This window comes from Martes martes (genome assembly GCF_963455335.1).
Source record: "Martes martes genome assembly, chromosome: 15".
Lineage (NCBI taxonomy): Eukaryota > Metazoa > Chordata > Mammalia > Carnivora > Mustelidae > Martes > Martes martes.
In genome coordinates, this window is record NC_137903.1 from 21,653,779 (window position 1) to 21,678,104 (window position 24,326).

Sequence of the window (24,326 nt, forward strand, 5' to 3'; positions counted from 1 at the left end):
TATGTCAATCCTTTTTAATTAGTTAATTAATTAAAGTTAATAAAAATTCAAAGTAGTGCTTTTTTTCAATCTTGAAAATTATACAGTATCTGGGTGAATAAATTGACAAGTGTTTTTTTGAAAAAAACAATGACTGGGAACTAATTTAATTACTATGAAATTTTGTATAAACATATTAATAAAACATTTGATATAGTTGCATATATAAATAAATCTAGTAGTACAGAATGGAAAGTATGGAAATAGAGCCAAGCACATATGAGAATTCATTAAGTGACAATTAGAATTGTAGAAAAAGATTTTAGATTCTTATTTCATGCTGTGTGAAAATAAATCTCTAAGAAGTCTACTTCTGAGTTTTTAATTATTTAGTTAAATTTTTCTTTTAAAATATTGGGATGTTTGTGTAGAAGTAAAAGGCTTTCTTTATTCCAAATTATCCTCTATTATCCCAATTTTTTCTGTATTTTTCTAGGTTTTAAAAGGTTTATTTCTCCTTTATGAATAGTATAATAAAATTTTAAAAAATGAAATTATAAAGTTGAAAGAAAAGATAACATGGGAAATAGTTGCAACATATATTTACAGAAAATGAATTAATATTGATGATGTTAAAATAGCTTTTATAAAGGGAAAATAAATTAGGGAAAATATATGTATTTTCCCTGTATTAAATAAAAATATTTAATAATATTTATTTATTGCTTATCCAATTTAAATAATTTCCTATGAACTCTACATTCAAATTCTGGTTTCACTCTTTTTTTTTTTTAAATAAATAAATTAGAAGAAAATTGGATCAGATTCCTTTTTCCATAGTAGGTAATCTTATCTGTGTATTGATTCTCCTCTTACTGCAATATTAAAAAAAAAATAGACCTTACATATTTAAATGTACAATTTGCTGAGCTTTAACATGATATACACTCATTGAAACCATTACCACATTCAAGATAATGAATATATCTATCACCCTAAAAACCTTCCTTACCCTGTTTTGTAATCCCTCCCTCCAATTCCATGCTCTCCCTATATACCCTATCTAGGTAATCACAGTATACTTTCTGTTACCGTGGTTTAATTTGCTTTCTCTAGAATTTTAAGTAAATGAAATTATATGCTCTGTATTTGTGTGTGTGTGTGGCTCCTTTGATTCAGCATACTTATTTTAAAATTCATCTGTGTTGTTGCATATATGGACAGCTTATTCCTTTCTATTGCTATATAGTATTTCATTGTACGGATATACTGAAATTTGTTTTTCCATTTATTGATTGATGGACACTTGGGTTTTTACCAGTTTAGGATATTAACAGTTCTCTTGGGTAACTACCTCAGAGTGGAATGGATAGAATGGATAGGTAGGTATATGGTTTAAGTTTAAGGAAATTGCCAGACTCTTTTTCAAAACATTTATACAATTTTAGATTTCTTCCAGCAGTGTGTGTGAGATTCGGTTCCTTTATAACTTCACCAATATTTCCAATAGTCAGTGTTTTTACTTTTAAGCATCCTAGCAGATATATGGTGGTACTTCGTTCTGGTTTTAATTTGCATTTCTCTAGTGTCTACTGATGTTGAGGCTATCTTCTATGTTGGCGTTTCTCTTCTGTTTATCTTCTTTCATGAGGTGTCTGTCCACATCTTTTGTTTATTCCTCCCCTCCCCCATTCGGTTTGGTTTCTTATTCCTGAGTTTTTATATATTCTTATGAGTCCTTATATATTCTAACATTTTAGTAAATATGTCCCTTACAAATATTTTATCACTGCCTTCATTTGCCTTTCATATGTTTAGTGTTTTTTGAAGAACAGAAGTTTTTTTTTTTTAGGATTTTATTTATTTGGCAGAGAGAGGTCACAAGTAGGCGGAGGGGCAGGCAGAGAGAGAGGGGGAAGCAGGCTCCCCGCCGAGCAGAGAGCCTGATGCAGGGCTCGATCCCAGGACCCTGAGATCATGACCCGAGCCGAAGGCAGAGGCTTAACCCACTGAGCCACCCAGGCGCCCCAGAACAGAAGTTTTTAATTTTGATGAAGTCTAATTTTAAAAATTTGTTCTTTTATGGATTATGTTTTGGTGTCATACCTAAGAAATTCTGCCTAGTTGAAATAAACATATCTAATATATATCTACCATGTTTTCTTCTAGAAGTTTTAGAGTTTTAATTCTATATTTATGTGTGAAATCTATTTTTAACTAATTTTTGTATTTGGTATGAGGTATGAATTAAAATTCTTTTTTTTTCCTTTTGACTATGGAAATCCAGTTCTAGAAACTTTTTTTGAAAAAAATTATTCTCTGATTCATTTTTAAACTTTTTCAAGAATCAGTTCATTTGTTTGTAAGTTTGTTGGTCTATTTGTCTGTCTGTATGCAACCACAAAATTGTGTTTGCTTTTTAAAAAAAATTAAATTATTCTTGGCTTTTCTTCAGCTATTCTATGTCTTTTGGATTTTTTTATCAATCTTAGTTCCAGTTTTCCAGTTTCTACAAAAAATAAATGTGCTGTGGGATTTGAGTCAAGAAATCAATAAGGAAGAAATTGAAACCGTATATCAATATTGAGTCTTCTGACCTACAACAAAGGTGTATCTTGCTCTTTAATTAGGCCTTTTAAAATTTCTCTCAGTAATATTTTTGTTTGTCAATGTGTGGGTTTCATACATCTTTTTTCAGATTTACTCCCATGGATTCCACATTTTTGATGCTATGCAAATGATACTATTTTTTACATGCATGCCTGTGTTTTTATTTTTAAAAATTTTTATTTAAATTCCAGTTAGTTAACTTACAGTGTAACATTAGTTTCAGGCATATGATATAGTGATATAGCACTTTCATACATCATGTGATGCTCATTACAAGTGCACTCTTTGGGGCACCTAATACAGTCGGTTAAGTGTCTGACTCTTGGTTTTAGCTCAGGTCATGATCTCCTGGGTCATCAGATTGAGCTCCAAGTGGAGCTCCATACTCAGCGGCGAGTCTGCTTGAAGATTCTCTCCCTCTGCCTCTCCCCCCGCGTGTGTTCGCATGTGTTCGCATGTGTTCTCTCTCTCTCAAACAAATAAATCTTATAAAAAGGGGGGGAGGGGCTCCTGGGTGGCTCATTTGGTTAAACATCCAACTCTTGGTTTTAGCTCAGGTCATAATCTCAGGGTCATGGAATCGAACCCTCTGTCGGACTCCACATTCAGCGGGGTGTCTGCTTGTCCCTCTCCCTCCGCTCCTCCACTCCCCCAAATAAATAGATAAAATCTTAAAACAACAACAACAAAAAAAATAGGCATACTCTTTAATCCCCTTCACCTATTTAACTCATCCCTCCACCCATCCCCATCTCCCTTCTGGTAATGATCCATTTGTTCTCTATAGTTAAGAGTCTGTTTCTTGATTTGCCTCCCTCTCTTTTTTCCCTTTGCTCATTTGTTTTATGTCTTAAATTTACAAATTTCAAATCTCAAATTTACAAATTTTACATATGAGTGAAATCATATGGTATTTTTTTTTTCTTTCTCTGACTAACTTATTTCACTTAGTATAATATTCTGTAGCTGCGTCCATGTCATTGCAAATGGCAAGACCTCATTCTTTTTATGGCTGAGTAGTATTCCATTGTGTGTGTATACTGCATTTTCTTTATCCATTCATCAGTTGATGGACATTTGGACTGTTTCCATAATTTGGCTATTGTAGATAATGCTGCTATAAACATTGGGTGCATGTATACCTTTGAATTAGTGTTTTTGTGTTCTTTGGATAAATACCTAGCTGTGTAATTGCTTCTGCATAGTGAAGAAAACAATCAATAAAACTAAAAGGCAGACTATGGAATGGAAGAAGATAATTGCAAATGATGTATATAATAAAGGATTAGTACTCAAAATATACCAAGAAATTGTATAACTCAAGCCTAAAAATGAATAATCCTAATAAAAAATGGGCAGAAGACATGAATAGACATTTTTCTAAAGAAGACATACAGATCGCTGACAGACACATGGAAAGATGCTCAACATCACTGATAATCAGAGAAATACAAATGAAAACTACAATGACACCTCACCTCACAGCTGTCAGAATGGCTAAAATGAACAACACAAGAAACAACAGGTGTTGGCCAGGATGTGAGAGAGGCAATCCTCTTGTACTACTATTGGTAAGAATGGAAACTGGTACAGCCACTCTGGAAAAACAGTATGTAGGTTATTCAAAAAGTTAAATATTACAACTACCCTATGACACAGCAAATGATAGTTTTTAAATATCAGTTTCAGTTGTTTCCTTTTGGTATGTAGACATAAAATTAATTTTACTAATTAATTGTATCCTGTAACCTTGCTAAACAGTTTTACTGACTTCTTTGTAGGTTTCATTGAACTTCTGCCTGTATGATCAAGTCATATGCAAATTAAGACAGCTTTCCTTCTTTTCTGTGTGGGTTCTTCTTTCTTTTATTTGCCTTTTTGTACTAGCTAACACCTCCAGTATGATGATGAACAGAAATGATGAGTGTAGTTCCCAATCACAGGGGCAAAAATTCATCTCTCACCATTAAGTGTATTATAAGTTGTAGGTTTATGGCAGACATCATTTATGTGTATTGAAGGCATTCCCTTCTCTTCCTGGTTTGCTGAGAGTTTTATTGAGAATGGATGTTTGAGTATTAGATACTTTTTCTGAAACTGATGTATTATGTCAGTTGATTTTTTTAATGTTAAACCAAACCTACTTTCTTGATGTAAATACTGCTTGGTCATCATATTATTATTTTCTTATATTGTTGGATTTTATTTGTTATATCCTGTTAAACATTGGGCTATAGCTTTGCACTATTGTTTTCTTATAATGCCATCATCTGGGTTTGGTATCAGGGTTATGATGTCCTCAAAGAATGAGTTGGGAAATATTTACCTCTCTTCAGTTTTCTGCAAGAGTCTTTATAAAATTGGTGTTATTTATTCTTTAAAAGTTTCTTTGAATTCACCAGTAAATCTAAATGAGTCTTGAGTTTCAATTGTGAGAATGTAAATACATACACACACACACACACACACGTGTATACAAATAGAGATATTTATGTTATCTATTTTTTCTTAAGTTATCTTTGGTAGTTTGTGCTTTTCAAGGAGTTTGTCCATTTTATCTAAGTTGTTGAATGTTTTGGCAAAACATGTTCATATCTTTCCTTAGAGTCCTTATAATATCTGTGGAATTGCAGCCTATACTGATGTCAGCTCTGTTATTCTTGACATTAGTAATTGTTTCTTTCTTTTTTTCCCAGTCAGTGTGGATAAGATAATTATCAATTTTATTGACCTTCTCAAAGAACCAGATTTTGGTTTATTGATTTTTCCTCTTTGTTTTTCTGTTGTGTGTTTTTTCTCCTTGATTTTTACTTTAATCTCATTTAATTTCTTTTGCTTACTTTGGACATAAGTTCTCTCTCTTTCTCTCTCTCTTTTTTTTTTTTTTCAAGCTTCTTAAGGTGAAAGCTAAGATTCTTGATTTGAGATCTGTGTTTTTTTTTTTAATATGAGCATTTGAGTTTATAAAATTTTCTGTAAGTGCTACTTTTTATGCAACTAACATATTTTGCTATGCTGTGTTTTCACTTTCATTCAGTTGAAATACTTTACAATTTTCTTTGCAATTTATTTCTTTGATGCAGCATTATTTAGTAGTGTGTTATTTAGTTTCTAAATATCTGGAGATCTTCTAGATAGTGTACTATTACTTACTTCTAACTTAATTCCATTTTGGTGAGGAAACAGACTTTTTATGACTTGAATCTGTATAAATTTTCAAGACTTTTTTAGCACCTCCAAATATGGACTACCTTTGCAAATGTTCTCTGACACTTGAAAATAATATGTATTTTGCTGTTGGTGTTGTGTTCTCTATACGTTATTTAGGTCCATTTGGATATCTTTGCTTATATTCTACTTATAATAGTTATTGAAATTTCTAACTATAATGGTGAATTTGTGTTATTCTCCTTGTGATTCAGTCACTTTTTGCTTCATGTGTTTTGAGTTCTGTCGTTAGGGGGAAAATTAGGATTTTATGTTCTTTTGATGACATAATTTATCATTATGAAATGTTCCCTTTTAACAAATTTAATTATTTTGGTTCTAAAATCCAAAATGCCTACTATTAATATAGCAACTATAGCATTTATTTTAGTATTGTTAGCAGAGTATCTTTTTCTATCATTTTACTTTTAGCATATTTATGTCTTTACATTTAATACGTATTTTGTGTGAGCACTCCAGACTTCTTATTCTTACTGTTTACATGCTATATATTTTTCCCCATTATTTATTTTTACCCTGTTTCTTTATATTTGAGTTTCTTATAAATAGCCTATAAGTGGGTTCTGTATCTATTTTCACAATCTTTGCCTTACAATTAGAGTATTATGCCATTGATAATTTAATTTTTGATATATTTGGATTGTAATCTATAATTTCACTACCTTCTCTATTGGTACTCTTTGCTGGTGTTTCCTTGTTCCTCCTTTCCCTTCTTATTTTTGTTTATTTAAATATTTATAGAGTTTTATTTTACTTATCTATGGCCTGAAGCTATACTGCTTTACTCTTTGTGTTTTGCTTTCCTTTTCCTTTTTTTTTTTTTTTAGGGGTTGCCTGAGCATTACTTTTATATTGTTTATAAACTGAGTAATCTCTACATAAACTGTGGAACAACCACTTTTTCTAGATCCTTGATTAATGTTTGATTAAAATTGAACTGATTTAGTCTTACTCACAATCTTGAATAGTTAAATTACCTCTAACACTTAAAGTTGCATTATATATTTAATGATTTCAGTATTCTTTTTAAGTACTTCAAGTGCCAAACAGGCCCTTACATGGAAATTTTATCTAAACATCTAGGCAATTCTTTTAAATTGAATAAATTAAACTTAGGACATTAAATTCTAAGTATTCTAATACTATTTTAAAAATTAGACACATTGTCTTACCTCTTCTAACATCAAATAAGAATATAAAGTCATTTGCATGCTTTGAGTAAGAGTCACAAGTCTAATCTCTCAGATGCCCTAATACTCCAGATTTCTTTTAATTTTGTCACACTGTGCATAAATACACATATATTATTCTTACATGGAAGTACCTACGTTATGGACTTGATATAGTTTTTCATCTTTATATTTAAGTCTTTTTCCTTCCAGGTTGAAACATTACTAACTCAGCTAGTAGGATCAGTTTTATTATCTCAGATGGAGGATGGGATTAAAGATCTTGGTTGGTATATGATTGTGTACTGGGTATAGATTTTATATGGGGGCAGAAGATAAAGACACCATATGATTTCAGGAAGATCCTACCTTGCCAAAAGGTGTATATGATGACTCTTCTATTTTCTTAATAACTGCTCTGTAAGCAGGTGAGCTCTAATGTATTTCCTTCCATTGTGATAGGTTTCTCAGTGTTTCCTGGTTACTATTTAAAGTTGCAAGGCTTGATTTGATGTAATAGATCTCTTTAGGCTTTATTGAAATTTAATAGCATCATATTTTTGACATATTATTTTTTAATGACATTCCATTTCGATTTTACATTTCCATTCTGTATTCTTATAGCTGCATGACCTTGAGCAATTATTTAATTTCTCTCAATCTCATTTTCTTCATATGTAAAATGAAGATGGTAACAGGACAAGTTCAGAAAACTGCTATAGTATTAAATGAGGCAATACATGTAGAGTGCTTAGTTCAAGGCTGACAGATAAGACGTAATTTTAGCTAAAAATGTTATTGTTAGAAGAATGCTGCTAGTGACCTTCTTCATATTAAGGCAAGGACTTTGAAGCTTTTTTTTTTTTTTTTTTTTCTTAATGAGGGGGCTAGAATTGTGATGATGTCAAGTCTTAGTAAGATCAACAACATATTTGTAGTGATTTTCTTGTTAAGTTGCATTGCTTCTTGGGTAGACTGCCCTGACATGATCTGAAAACACCCTGTTGCACATGTGTTTTTTTAGTGCACTTCACACATTGAATCTCTATCATGTGTCACATTTGCTCTTACGGCTTACTGCTAGATGTTGCTCATATACAGATAAAGTAAAAATGACCATATTGTTTGGTTTGACTTTTTGAAATAATTTAACCAGCACTGGCACTTCCAAGCCTCACTAGTTAAAGTAGTAAAGCAGTGTGACGTGATGGGTAGTGTTTGGTAGCACCAAAGCAACAGTTAAAGAGATTGAATTAGTGAAATGACAAGGGCTGTTTTACTATAGGTTTTCTTTGTAAGATGCCCCAGAGTACAAATAATAGCTATTATTTAGGGTAGCTACCCTAAATAATATATTTAACTTTGGTGTTTTATTCTTCATAATCTGAAGTAAATAAAGTATCTGTTTAAAGTTTCATTTAAAATAATAGTTAATGTGGTAGTTTGGTGGCTCAGTCAGTTAAGCATCTGCCTTCACCTCAGGTCATGATCTAGGGGTCCTGGGATCAAGCCCCACATTGGGCTCTTTGCTCAGCAAGGAGTTTTCTTCTCCCTCTGCCTTTGCCTCTCACTCATTCTCTCTCTCTTTCAAATAAATAAAATCTTTAAGAAATGAAATAATAATAGTTAATTCTTCATGTTAACACCGTCTTCAAGTTCACTAGAAACTTTATAATTCTCAGGGCACTGCAAAATGGGTCCATGGATAGGTGTATGAGATACCAAATGTTTAACTTGTTAAAGCTTACAGAATCGGGGACTTTTGTGACTGAATAGGGCATTTGACCCCTAAGCCAAACACTGCGTTTCACAGGAGCTTGAAGGGAGATAACCTGCCCAGACTAGCTTGATAATGAAAATTCTACTACAAAGAAGTGTTCATTAATTTAAAAACTTTTCCGGCATAGACTGCTATTAATTCTATGGGCATCAGTAGAGTGGAATACTTGTAAGAGTTTTACCAAATTTTATTAGCATACTTCTTAAAATTATGATTTAATTAACAAACTATAGCAGTTCAGAATATCAATGGAACTTTACATTTAGATAACTCAGTTCTTGTTTCTCGGCATTTTAGGCTTCACTGGAGCAGAGCAATCAAAGGATTTTCTGCATTTATGCTGTAGGTTTTCCTGTCCCCAGGTTACATTAGCTACTGCTTTACAGTTCCACATTTTTAGTTTGTTTTAAAGTTATTCTTTTAATACTCACTTAACATACTGAACCTAATTAAATGTAGTCATGAGAATCTATACTTGAGTAAAGACAATGGAATTAAGCTCATAGTTGAACTTTAATTTTATTCCAGTCATTTTACAAACAAAACAGTAAAACTTCCAAGTCAGTGTAAAACTTGGCAAATATACCAACATAAAATGTTCAATGTGACATTTCAAGGTATGATATTTCTTTTGGAATTAAAATTTTAAATGATTGTTTATCATTTATTATAAAAAACAGATAAAAGATGATTTGTATTTTATTCTTAATATCTTTGAATACTTAACAATATATAGTGCTATTTAAGCTTAGAGGGACATTTTTATTATAAGTCCAATTAATTTTGGCTAAGTATATAGTATCATTTCCCAAGAGTAGCTAATCAATTTTCATTTAAAAATAAAATGAACAAATAATTCTCTAGAATCTATCATCCTCAGGTAGAGAATTTACTACTAAGATTGCATTGCCACTGAAACAGAGCTAGGCATTCACAAAGATTCATCAATGTAAGTGATTGATGGCAACAATGTCTTAATTGTCTTGGAAATAAAATTTTTCTACCAAGTGATTTCTATAACTGCTTTAAGGAATATCCTTTCACCATCCCATGGCAGAGACAGCATCCAGTGATTTTATGTTAATCTTGTGAGAACAAAAATTATCTTAACTCATAGTTTCTGCAGAAAATATCTTTCCATGCTATAGTGATGAACATGTTGAGGACGGACTATGCAAATTCTTAGTTCAGATCCAATGTATGAACTTTCATAAAGGTGTATATGATTTCCACATACTCACGCATTCCCAGATTTACATTGTAAATCCTATGCCAGTTCATCCCCTTACCCATCCCTAAGACATATCCCATTAAAGCATTCTCAGGGTATTTTTTGTTTTGTTTTGTTTTGTTTTTTTAATCAAGAGATAAGAAGGAAGAGCCAGCCCAATTTGGAGATACTCTACTTATTTTCTCTATTTTAGTCTATCAAACTTTTTCCATAGGCTTTTGGTATCTCATGATACACAAATGTGAACATGAGGGACTTTATTAAATAGGAAATGTATAATATTAAAAAAATAAAATTATGCAGCTTAAACAAAAATATGTTTTTATGCTGTGCGAATATGAATTGACCTCAACTATACTGTATTATTGGTAGCTACTTTCAAAAAGTTTATATCTCAGCATTTTTGACCTCTGTGACAATCTATTTTATCTAGTACAGAGCTTCTTGACTGATAGCCTCTTAGCACATTTTAGATTCACTGTTTAGTTTACTCGTCTTGCTTTTCAAATATGGAATTTAATTACATCTTTTGAGATGGTGGCAGTTGCAAATAATCTTGACTCAAACTGGCTTAAATGACAAGGAAATCTATTCTTTTTTTCAGCATTTTATTTAAAGTCAAGATAATTCACATATAGTGTAGAATTAGTTCTGAGGGTAGAACTTAGTGATTCGTCAGTTGCATATAATACTCAGTGCTCATTACATCAAGTACCCTGCCTTAATGCCCATCACCCAGTTACCCCATCCTCCTACTCTAAGGAAACTTATTCTTTTTTCATCAGATGTAGTTCCTATGTCTTTTTGGTGTCCTCATCCTGTTTGTTAACTTCATCCTCAGAAGGTTTTCAAGATGGTAATACCCATTCCAATTCCAAGTTTCATTTCTGGACACTGCAACATCCCTAGGAAGATGGACCTGAGGCTCTTCTCCCCTGTGTCTTAGAAATGATGGATACTTTCTCAGAAGTCTTGCCCAAACAGGCTTTCTCTCATATCTAATTGACCAGAAATGGTTCATAAGCTCATTGTTTAACTGATCCTCATCTAGGGAAATGGAGTCCTATGACTGAGACTCATAATTAGAGAAATCAATTTGTCAAGTTCCTGTCACCCACTTCCAAGAATACAAAAGCACTAAAGCACTAATTTCAATTTAATTCATATATTAATTTGGTAAGAACTGTTATTTTAATAATGTTAGGTCTTCATATAATAGAAGATGACCCATTTCTCCATTATTATTATTATTTTTTTGGTCCTGTTTTGTCAACTCCCACAGAGTTTTGTTTTATTTGTTTTGTTTTTAATTCTGTGACATTTTATAATTTTGCTGATTTTTGCTACTTCCATCTCTTTGGTTAATGATATCAAAAAGAAAATTATTTAGTGTTGGATTCTAATTATTCTGATATCTTTAGTTGAGTCCTTCAGGTTTCTAATGATATAATCTCATCTTTTCTCAAAAAAAAAGATGTTGTCCTCTTCTTTTGTCCTGGATTTTGTAATTTAATTTCATTGCCTTCTCTCATTGCATTTAGTTAGAAACTTCACATCACTGTTCAGTATCAGAAGAAATAGTGACAGCACTGTCTGTTTCCTGATTTTCATGAAACTGCCCTTAATAATTATATATTAAAATTGTATATTAAGATATTAAAAGTGTATTGTAAATATTTTGATAGGGTGCCTCGTGGCTCAGTCAGTTAAGTGTCTGACTTCCGATCAGGTCATGATCCTGGAGTCCCAGGATCAAGTCCTGCATTAGGTTACCTGCTCAGCAGGAAGCCTGCTTCTCCCTCTGACTAGCCCCCTTTTTGTGCTGTCTCTTTCTCTCTCTCACTCTCTCTCTTTCAAATAAATAATAAAATCTTTTTTTTTTTTTTTAAATACACTTCGAAATGAATCTTGGAACACTACTACATCAAAAACTAATGATGTACTATATGGTGACTAATATAAAAGAAAAGTACACTTCAACTTTGGTTTCTTCTTCAATACTAACTGGGTTTGAAAACTTTCTACTCAGTCATGCTTAAAGATTGCTTAAGTATGGCTGCTACATCAAGTTCTTTCTAATGGTTCTTCATAAAGTTAATTCTTAAATATTTCAATAAAAGAAATTTTGTTGATAGATATTTTAATGATTGAATCATCTTTTCATTTGTGGAGTAAGTCCTAATTTATCTCTGAATTATTCTTTTAAATGCTGGTGAGTTGTTGGGGTGCCTGGGTGGCTCAGTGGGTTAAAGCCTCTGCCTTCGGCTCAGGTCATGATCCCAGGGTCCTGGGATCGAGCCCCGCATCGGGCTCTCTGCTCAGCGGGGAGCCTGCTCCCTCCTCTCTCTCTCGCTGCCTGCCTCTCTGCCTACTTGTGATCTCTGTCTGTCAAATAAATAAATAAATCTTAAAAAAAAAAAAAAATGCTGGTGAGTTGTTGTTATTGTTGTTAATCATGCATATTTAATTTATCATCCTCTTATAAGTAAAATTAGGATTTTATTTTCTTTACCAGTTTGTGATAATGAGTGAAAGCCAGTTTTGCAAAATGAAGTGGGAGGTAATCTGACTTATATTGTGATATACTTTTCGTACCCAAGGAATTAGCTATCACTTGAAAATTAAATGTTATTAATCTCCTTGCATTTATTAAATAAATTATAATAAAAAAGTAGTCTTTTGCTGAAACTTTCAAATATTTTTGTTTCCCTTAGTAAATCCGTTTGCATTCTTAAATAATGTAATTTTATTACTTATTTTTTATTTAATGAAGTTAAATATTCTGGCATCTTCTATGGAAGATGAGTATTTAGTATGCTTTCACTATCATCCCCTACTTCCATTTTTACTATAACCACAATATATCCTGTATCATGTGTCTTCTTTCCTGCTTATGTTTATTTAAGAATTTGATAGGACCATGTAATAAAAGTCCTTGTGTATTTTTATAGGAAGATGGGTTTTATTCTATATGAAATGTGGAGCAATTAGAATTTTTTGAGAAGAATGGCATAAACTGCATAAACTGATTTTATTTTTAAAAGATAATTTCTTTTACTGTGTAGATATATATAAGGAAGGCAAAAACAGGAGGGGTCTCTGGGTGACTCAGTGGGTTACGTATCTTTTTTTTTTTTTTTAAGATTTTATTCATTTATTTGACAGCTAGAGGGAGCAAGGGAATATGAGGGGAGAAGGAGCAATGAGAGAAGCAAACTCCTTGCTGAGCAGGGAGCCTTACATGGGGCTTGATTGCAGGACCCTGAGATCATGACCTGAGCCTAAGCAGACGCTTAACCAGCTGAGCCATCCAGATGCCCCTTCTGTACAATTTTTAATAAACTTCAAAGTCAAAATACAAATTTTGACTTTAAAGTTTATTTCATCTGATATTAGAATAACTATATAAGCTCTCCTTCGGTTACTAATTTGCATGGGATCTAGTTTTACATTTTTTTCCCTTTTAATTTATTTGTGTCTTTGGATCTAAAGCAAGTATCTTACAGAGAGTGTATAGTTGGATAACATTTTTTTTTTCTTTTTAAATTCTATTCTGCCAAGTCTCTGCCTTTTGATTGGGGGATTTAAACCATTTATGTATAGAACAACAACAACAACAACAAAAAATATACACACACACACACACATACACACACACACACACACACATATAAAGTAATTACTGATAAGGAAGGACTTCTACCATTTTCCTTTTTTCCACTTCTTTTTCTGTATATTTTTGAAGTCTTTTTCTTAATGGTTAACCCAGGGATACAGTCAATATATCTATACTTATAAGAAGTTAGTTTGAATTAATACCTACTTAAATTTGACAGTATATAGTATCTCTGCTCTTATATAGCTCCATCTCTTCCTCTCTTCTATGTGTAATTGCCGTAATTTCATCTCTATACATTATATGGCCATTAACATAGAATTATAATTATTATTTATTCATTTATTTTTTAATTAATACAGGAAACAAAGTGATTACAAACCAAATATACATTAATACTGACTCCTTTTTTTTTTTTTTAAGATTATTTATTTATTTTTTTGACAGAGATCACAAGTAGGCAGAGAGGCAGGCAGAGAGAGAGGGAGAAGCAGGCTCCCTGCCGAGCAGAGAGCCCAATGCAGGGCTCAATCCCAGGACCCTGGGATCATGACCTGAGCCAAAGGCAGAGGCTTTAACCCACTGAGCCACCCAGGCGCCCCAATGCTGACTCTTTATGTTGACTCATACCATTTTTTTTTTTTTTCCTGGTGTGCTTTATTTCTTCATATGGTTTGGGTTCACTCTCTAGTACTATTTGATTTGCTTAAAGGATCCCTTTAGCACTTCTTATAGGCAGGTTTACTGCCAACACTATCCTCTTCTTTTGCTTTTCTGTGAATGTCTTTATTTCTGCTTCATTCTTGAAGCTCCCTTTTGCTGGACAGAGAAATCTTTTTTTTTTTTTTTTAAAGAAAACATTTTTTAAAGATTTTTATTTATTTATTTGACAGATAGAGATCACAAGTAGTCAGAGAGGCAGGCAGAGAGAGAGGAGGAAGCAGGCTCCCTGCTGAGCAGAGAGCCCGATGTGGGGCTCGATCCCAGGACCCAGGGATCATGACCTGAGCTGAAGGCAGAGGTTTTCACCCACTGAGCCACCCAGGCACCCCTGGATAGAGAATTCTTATTGACAGGTTTTTTTCTCAATACTTTAAATATGGTATTCCACTCCTTTCTGACCTCCATGGTTTCTGACTAGAAACTGGTCACTAATCTTATTGAGGATCCTTTGGACACAATGAGTCGTTTTTTCTTACTGTTTTAAAACTCTTTCATTGTCTTTCAATTGTTTGATTATAGGTCTTGGTGTGAATATTTTTTACTTTATACCACTTGGAATTCTTTGAGCTTCTTGGATGTATATATTTATGTCTTTCATCAAATTTGGACATTTTAAGCTATTTTCTTTAATTTTTTTTTCTCTCTCCCTCATTGCTTAGTCAGACCATTTATAATCTTGCCTTAGTCTCCACTTCCTGCTTACCTAGAGACTAAAATATAGCCAGCAGAGGAAACTTAATGGATTTCTTTAATCTTTTCTGTGTGTTTGACCTTCTGGAATCCCTGGTGTAAGAATTCTTTAAAACCTTTATTTCCTAGTGTATCCCCTTCCCTAGCTGCTTCTTTCCTATGTTTTCTGGTCTGCTGCTTGCCCTATCTGTATACCTTGCACCAGGTGGTGATAGTTATCATATGCCTTTCAGTGCTTTCAACAAATCCCACAGAGAGATCATTCCAGCCCTGAGAGAGTTTCCAAAGAAAGTGAAATAAGTAAAAACCCCTGAGCAGATTCATTAGGGAATGACAAGACTGGGTCCAATTCATAATCATAATTATTTGAGAACAAGGTCTATGTTCTTGTTCTGACTTTCAAAGATAACCAAAAGACTTAATGAAGAAAAGGAGCTGCCATCCCTATGGCCATCTCTAAGCTAGATAATGGAGGATGGTAGGCAGGTATGCAAAATGCCTCAACATGCTCTTACCAAAATCTAGCAGATTCTTTTTTCATTAAGCACTCCCCTGATTGTTTTAAGATTCTTATTAGATTCTCAGTGTTCTACAAAAGTTGATTCAGACAGTTTTTTCCAGATTAGTCATTGTTTTAGTTGAGCAAAAGAACTCCGTTGCTCCCTACACTTCCATTCTTAGTGATATCTCTCCATTTTTAACTAACAGTATTATTTACATGAATGGTACTTATTTATTTATTTCTTATTTGAGGGGCAGGGTACAGGGGAGAGAGAGAGAGAATCTCAGGTGGACTCTGTGCTCAGTGCAGAGCCCAACATGGGGCTGTATCTCACAACTTTGAGATCATGACCTGAGCCAAAACCAAGAGTAAGATACTTCAGTGACTACACTATCCAGGTGTCCCATCCTCATTTATTTTTAATTAACTAATAGACAAACACTTTCATATTGCTTTAGAATACACTGAATTTGGTCAATACCATCAGATTCTCAAGATACTTCCATGTAATTGCCATATTAAGAACAAAACATAATGTAAAGAGAGGTTTTCTAAAGAGGTTAAACTCTGTACTCTTTGCAAACACCACTAAAATAACATTGAACAGATTTTTAAAAACAATCAAATCCACAAAGATGAAAGACATTGAAGAAGAAAAAAAAAAGCAAAAAAATCTTGGGTATTGCAATTCTGAAGCTTATATTGTAACTGACAGGGATGACTGGAGAATATGAAATAAAGCTAGCAGTGCAAGAACCCTAACAGGATTGCTCTTAAAACCCACTAGATAATTGGGAGTAATAACCCAAGATCCCTCTGAAAATGAGGGGTGAATGTGGGTATGTAAACAGGAATATATCAATTGAAGCTTTGTTTCGTAAGTTGCTAGATCACTGGTATTATCCCCCCGCCCCCAACACACACACACATGCACACAAAGTGCTAGCAAAAGACTAGAGGTTTATTTTCTTGAAAAGCTGATGCAAATTGAATTTGAGCTGGTGAACACCAGGTAGGGATACCATATGTGAAGAGAAAATCAAATCAATTCTATGTACTGCATAGTGGATCACTTATTCCTCCTTCACCATTAGGTTTCCATAGTCATGGTAATGTCCACGCAGGAAATTGATAGATTTTTTTTTTTTCCTTCTGGGAAATTTAGCCCCAGAGAAACAATATAAATACACTATAGTTCAGTGTTCCTTCATTGGATTGGCTCAGGAGGGTCACTCTATAGTAAATCCAACAAATTAAAACCTCCTCACTCTACCATAGAGTTTCGTTTAAACTTTTCACCACTGCCTTAAATATAGGAAGACATACATGGAGTCCTAAACATCTGAGAGAGAAATAATTTTGTTTCCCCTCTAGTCCTCGATTGGCCAGGTTTTCTTTCTTTCATGAATTTATGTATGTATGTATGTATTTATTTTTTTCATTTTTTAATGCATTGGTACACTCAGGGTATTATTTTGTGTTTATAAAGATTTAGTTGGAAGTTTTGTTTTTACGTTTACATCAACTTTATGAAGTTTTGTTAGTAAAATAATTTATGGTAACTTCTAATCATTTTCTAAAATATTGGAGAATGTAATGATGGAAGTGCTATATTTTTTTTCAAGCCTGATCTAGTATAATATTAAGTCTATCTGGTCCTGGTCATTTTTGATGGATGTTAGTGTGTTTGTGTGTATAGGGGACAAAGGTTAGACACTGTGGAGAGAGAGAATATTCTTTAATGACCTTATTATTAAATTCAATCTGCTAGTGCATTTTTACTTTTTAAGTTACTGTGTTGGATTTGTTGATTAAATTTCTATTATTAAAGTTAATTTAACTATAAAACATACAGAATTACTTATTTTAAAAGTCTCTTATTTACTGGTGTTAAATTATACTTTTATTTGTAACTTTGCTTCTTTTAATATTTTACTGATTTTTTAAATTAATTTTCTCCTTAATCTTAACAGTCTGTACAATATTTGAGAGAAGACATGGTGTTAAAGATGAAAATTAAAAAATATATATTACTCCATATGCTTTTCATGATTTTTGACATCTGAAATAAGTTTATTTAAAACTCTCTTTGAGATAGAACTGTGATTATTTTAAATGTGTGCTGAAAGCCTCTTCTTTTCTTTGCAATGATTCTATAATATTTGATACACTGATTACTTTTCCTCTCAGTAAATTCAGCAGTTGTTTGTAGTGTATAAAATCACAACAAAATAGGACAGCAAAAGAAGACCACATAGTTAAACCACCTGGTGAATTTAGGTGGGCTGAACACCATTGCCCAAGTTGGAATATCTCCATTCTGGCAGCACTAATGCCTATAATCCTGAGAAGTCTCTGTGATCTGTAGTGAACTTAGTTAGTTAGATGTTTAGTTTGCTTTCTTTATAACTTGCTTATTCTGTTCTGTATGAAGTTCAGAATCATTCAAGGTAAAAATAATTTTCATTCCCACAAAGCATTTGCTACAGAAATCCAACGCATATGGCATATGGTATCAGTTTTCAGTTTCAAAAGCAATTCTTCAGGTGAAAAATATAACTTTATTGTTTAAGATTCATATTTACCACAAACTAATGGCATATTTTAGAATATATGCCTAACTGTTTTATAAGAGTATGAACATTTTCAAGTATTTTTCACTGGGGAAGATTAAAATAATGTTGACAGTTCTTAGAGTGCAATATTGTGATTTAGTAGAACACAGAGTACAGTGGCACTTCCTTCCTACGTAGCTCATGATAGAAATAAGATATGCAGTTATTTTATTTTGGAAGAGAAGAGATGTGTTAAATTGAAAAAAAAAAGTTATTTTATGTTGGAAAATTAATCAAGGTCTTGTCACAATGATACCTATTAAATATTAACAGATACCAGTGTTGATATCATGTCATGAATGGGCTTTTTCTTGATCCAAATTTGACAGATACTGCTAAAGATGGATTTAATAGATGTAGAGTACCAATGTCTTCTCATTGGTAGGAACAATGAATGACCTCTTAGTAGGTAGATGTAGTATTAACTATTCTCATATTCTAATGAGACAACTTGGATTATGGTAGAAGTAAGAGTGAGATTACATGATGAGGAAATGATAACTGAAATCTCCTATTTATTCATGAAATTGAGTCATTGTATATTCCTTAACTTTTTATATATTCCCAGTATTTAGGTTAGATTTTTGTTCTTGTTGGCCAGTCTTCATTTCTGTCTTCCCTCAGCTCGTTGCAAAGGCAATGATACAAGTTGAGATATAATACAGAAAATTTCAAATTTCGTCCAAGTAACAGAAGCCTTTTGTCTATCCTAAACAAAATCTTACTCAAAATGTGCTATAGAAGATAAAGGAGAACCCTAGTTACCCTCTGCTTGGCCTTGGCCTTGGCCTTGTATCCTTTAGTAGCATTTCATGAACTCTAGAAAAAGAATCTGTTGTCCCTAGCAGTCAAGAAAATAATGTATTTTGGTTTGTTTTAAAGCAGAGGCTTATCCTGCAACTAACTGCAGCACTTAAATATACTTTTGGAAAGATATGTCTGATCTGACTTGCTACCCTTTATTTGATTCACATAGATTGTGTGTCTGAGATCATACATTTTAGTGTAAATTAAAGTGTGGTACAACAAAATGAATCTAACACACTTAAAAGTATGTGGTATTTCCTATATGATGCCAACTGTCTGCATTTGGGTAGTATGAACAGAGATTTTGAATACTATTACAGACCTGAGCTCTGTCTCTGCTATCGAGAATTTTTAGTTATGACAAAGAGAAGTAACTTGCTAGGACAGTTGAAGATCTCATACTTACAACTGTGCCATTGACATATTCCTATGCATAGTGTGATGATAACTGACTTAAAACTTATCTTTCTTTATGAATAATGGGAGTAGTTTTAATTTCATTGCTAATTTTTATGATTTAAATTATTACATCTACCATTAGCATATTTTAGCATATTTTAGTTATTAGATGGTGAAACATATTGCTAAAATAACATACTGTTGAAATAAATTTTTAGCAAGGAATCCAAATGAGAAGTAATAAGTGAAATTACATCAAGCTCCAAACTCTTAGATGACATTTTTAGTGAGATTTATGATGAAATCTCAGGGTCAGATATTATCTCATATTTGTTTTCTATTTAGAAGTATGGAGAAGATAGAGTTTAATAAAGCAATAATGTTGGAATCAAATCCTTTGATGAATGACTTGTGAGATTTATTATATGTTCTCTTTTCCCTTGATCCATATCCACCCCCTCCTCATTTCTTTAAAGTGATCAGATCATTTGATAGTACAAACAGAACTTTGAATTAGCCTTTTCCTCTCCCAAGTGATTTTATATCAAGACTGATAAGATGAATAGTTTCCTACAGTTCATTCTTAGTACTGCACGTTACTGCTTTTGAATTTTTTCATTAATTATGCATTCAATATTCAGGAGACGATATTAAGGAAAAGAACACGATTTTTTTTTAAGATTTTATTTATTTATTTGAAAGAGAGAGAGATCACAAGTAGCCAGAGAGGCAGAGAGAGGGGGAAGCAGGCTCCCCGCTGAGCAGAGAGATGTGGGGCTCCATCCCAGGACCCTGGGATCACGACCCGAGCTGAAGGCAGAGGCTTTAACCCACTGAGCCACCCAGGCGCCCCATGATGTTTAGTTTTAAAAATTCTTATTTAACTGAGCGTTGGATCCATTTGAAACCTCTGATAAGGCACTTTAATACTATATTGCCATAAATTTCAATGACACTAACCAGATCTATTTATAGTTACATAAACTATAGTGTACCATCTTTTCTAGTCTGCTAATTAAGATTCTGTGGTGGTGTACTTATTTCTTATATCTGATTCCAATATGTTTGTTTGATATCTGATATCCAATATCATATATTTCTTATATCTGACTCCAATATGTTTCCTTTTACAATTTGAGGAATTACCTATACAGTCATATATGTGTTTGGATATGGTATGGTTTACACCCATTCCTTCAAGTATCAGTAATTGAAACTTTGAAAACTTTCTGTGTAATACTTCATCCATTGTTGGTTGATTATCAGTAGTGCTGATACATTATGAAAAAAACTTTTTTGTATGACCTTGATATTTATCTGGCATAAGAAATACCCCCTTTTCTTGATTTTGAATGACTTTTAATTTTTTTTGAAACTTCAAAATTATGATCTACAGTTTACTTGAAGGATAAGATAGAATAAACACTGAGGACAAATAATATCTAATTTACTGTACCATACAAAATTCATACATAATTGGTTAAATGAATGAATAAACAAATGTTATAGGACATGTACAGACACTAGCCTATCTGTAAACTAGCAGAATTTCTCATCACATCCAGAGAAAATTCTCTTTATACTTTAAACAATAAAGTGAATAAGAAAAACTATAATGCACTAAGGTAAAAATACAATATGGTATCTTTTTAGATCAAGTAAAGTATTTTAGAATATAAAATACCTGTTTGTTTATTATTTAAGTAAATTCTACTGAGTCTGGTGGGTCAGATTCTGCATTTGGATCTTAACATATTCATTTGTTCTTTTTTTTTTAATTTATTTTTTTAATTTCCTTTCAGTGTTCCAGAATTCATTGTTTATGTACCAAATCCAGTGTTCCATGGAATAAGTGCCCTCCATAATACCCACCACCAGGCTCACCCAACCTCCCACCCCCTGCCCCTTCACACCCCTCAGTTTGTTTCTCAGAGTCCACAGTCTCTCATGTTTCATCTCCCCCTCCAATTTCCCCCCAACTCCCTTCTCCTCTCCATCTCCCCATGTCCTCTGTGTTATTTCTTATGCTCCACAAATATGCGAAACCATATGATAATCGACTCTCTCTGCTTGACTTATTTTACTGAGCAGAATCTCTTCTAGTCCTATCCATGTTGATACAAAAGCTGGGTATTCATCCTTTCTGATAGAGGCATAACACTCCATAGTGTATATGGACCACATCTTCCTTATCCATTCGTCCGTTGAAGGGCATCTTGGTTCTTTCCACTGTTTGGTGACTGTGGCCATTGCTGCTATGAACATTGGGGTACAGGTGGCCCTTTTTTTCACTACTTCTGTATCTTTGGGGTAAATACCCAGTAGTGCAATTGCAGGGTCATAGGGAAGCTCTATTTTTAATTTCTAAAGGAATCTCCACAGTGTTTTCCAAAGTGGCTGTACCAACTTGCATTTCCACCAACAGCAGTGTAAGAGGGTTCCCCTTTCTCCACATCCTCTCTAACACACGTTATTTACTGTCTTGTTAATTTTGGCCATTCTAACTGGTGTAAGGTGGCATCTCAATGTGGTTTCTCAATCTCAATTTGATTTGAATCTCCCTGATGGCTAGTGATGATGAACATTTTTTCATGTGTCTGTTAGCCATTTTTATGTCTTCATTTGTGCAGAAACTTTTTATCTTGATGAAGTCCCAAAAATTCATTTTTGCTTTTGTTTCCTTTGCCTTTGGAGACATATCTTGAAAGAAGTTTCTGTGGCTGATGTCAAAGAGGTTACTGCCTATGTTCTCTTCTAGGATTCTGATGGATTCCTGCCTCAGTTGAGGTCTTTTATCCATTTCGAGTTTATCTTTGTATATTCTATAAGAGAATGGTCGAGTTTCATTCTTCTACATATATCTGTCCAATTTTCCCAGCACCATTTATTGAAGAGACTTTTTTCCATTGTATATTTTTTCCTGCTTTGTTGAAGATGATTTGACCATAGAGTTGAGGGTCCATATCTGGACTCTCTACTCTGTTCCACTGGTCTCTGTGTCTGTTTTCATGCCAGTACCCTGCTGTCTTGGTGATCACAGCTTTGTAGTAAAGCTTGAAATCAGACAACATGATGCCCCCAGTTTTGTTTTTCTTTTTCAACATATCCTAAGCAATTCGGGGTCTCTTCTGATTCCATTTAAATTTTAGGATTGTTTGTTCCAGCTCTTTGAAAATTGCCGGTGGAATTTTGATTGGAATGGCAATGAAAGTATAGATTGCTCTAGGCAGTATAGACATTTTAACAATGTTTATTTTTCTGATCCATGAGCATGGAATAGTCTTCCATCTTTTTGTGTCTTCTTCAATTTCTTTCATGAGTGTTCTGTAGTTCCTCGAGTACAGATCCTTTACCTCTTTGGTTAGGTTTTTGAATGACTTTTAGATACATGTTATCATTAAAAATTTAAGTAAGCTCATTACTTTAAATATTTTAATACAGAACATTTGTTTTCTTCCTTTCTGTCTGTCTGTCTTTCTTTCTTTTGTTTTTTAAAGTTGGCTCCACACCAAGTGTGGAGTCCCACATAGGGCTTGAATTTACAACCCTGAGATCAAGACCTGGGCTTGAATTTACAACCCTGAGATCAAGACCTGAGCTGAGATCAAGAGATAGATGCTTAAGTGACTAAGCCATCATGGCACCCCCAGAACATTTGTTTTCTTTTAATTTAAGTTTAAAATAAACAATAAAAAGAGCAGAGATACAAAAACTGTAAGGGCATTTTCATTTTTTTTTTTTATATGAAGGGGATATATTGGAGTTTCCTTCTTGTTTATGGAGTTGTAACATTTGATTCTTTAAAACTAATTTATTAAGAAATATCTGACAGATGTTATATTTGTAAGGTTGGTAATACAAGGGTCTATTTTATCTTTTTGGTTGGGTTTTGTTTTGTCATTAGATAAATTGAGAGCTTGCCCTGTATTCCAAAGACCTAATTTTGTCCAAATAAATGTATTAAATCTGCTGCTAGAAAGCTCAGTGAAAGTGAACACTTGATTGAGTCTGTGGGGAACAGTTCCCTACTGAGCCTTTACAGAAGAACAAATGTTTAAAGAAGAATGGAAAGTAGAACAGACACAAAGTTAAAAGATAAATGTGCAGACTCCTTCTTTTAATGGTATTCAAGAGTTTTGCAAGCCATTAACTTTAGTGCTGTGTAATTGCTGAAACGGAAGGTTTAAAAATAAAAAGCGGTGGTTATTGAGGGACCAAGATGCTGAAGGATCCAGAGAGATCACTTGCTATCAGAAAGGATCTCCAAGCATGGACAGTCGGAGTCTATTGAAAAGAAATACAGATATGCTAATTGATTACCCCTGAAAAGAGAGTGGTTATTGCAGAGAAGGAGGACAATAAATTAGCAAATCCTTGATGTTTTAAATACTGGAAAAGATGCTTCGTAAATCTTCATAATCAATCTCAAATTTTATATTTAATAAAGACAGTTGCCTTTGTGCAAATAAATTTTTTTATTATGTTATGTTAGTCACCATACAGTACATCATTGGTTTTTTTTTTTTTTTTTAAGATTTTATTTATTTATTTGACAGACAGAGATCACAAGTAGGCAGAGAGGAGGCAGAGAGCCGAGCAGAGAGCCCAACAAGGGGCTCGATCCCAGGACCCCGGGATCATGACCTGAGCTGAAGGCAGCCGCTTAACCAACTGAGCCACCCAGGTGCCCCCACCATTAGTTTTTGATGTGTGTTCCATGATTCATTGTTTGCATATAACGCCCAGTGCTCTACGCAATCCTTTCCCTCCTTAATATCCAAACGTGAAAAATGTTCAGTGTTACTGGTAACTTACTTAGCATGTGCTAGGGAAAATGTTCCATGAAATATCATATTTTATCCAGCCAAAGTACCCATCCCTGGTACACTTCTACATCCTAAGGACTGGGTAACTTCAGTGTATAATCCCCAGTAGCCTACTACCCATTTTGTCATTCATTCTCCATCACTGTCTTGT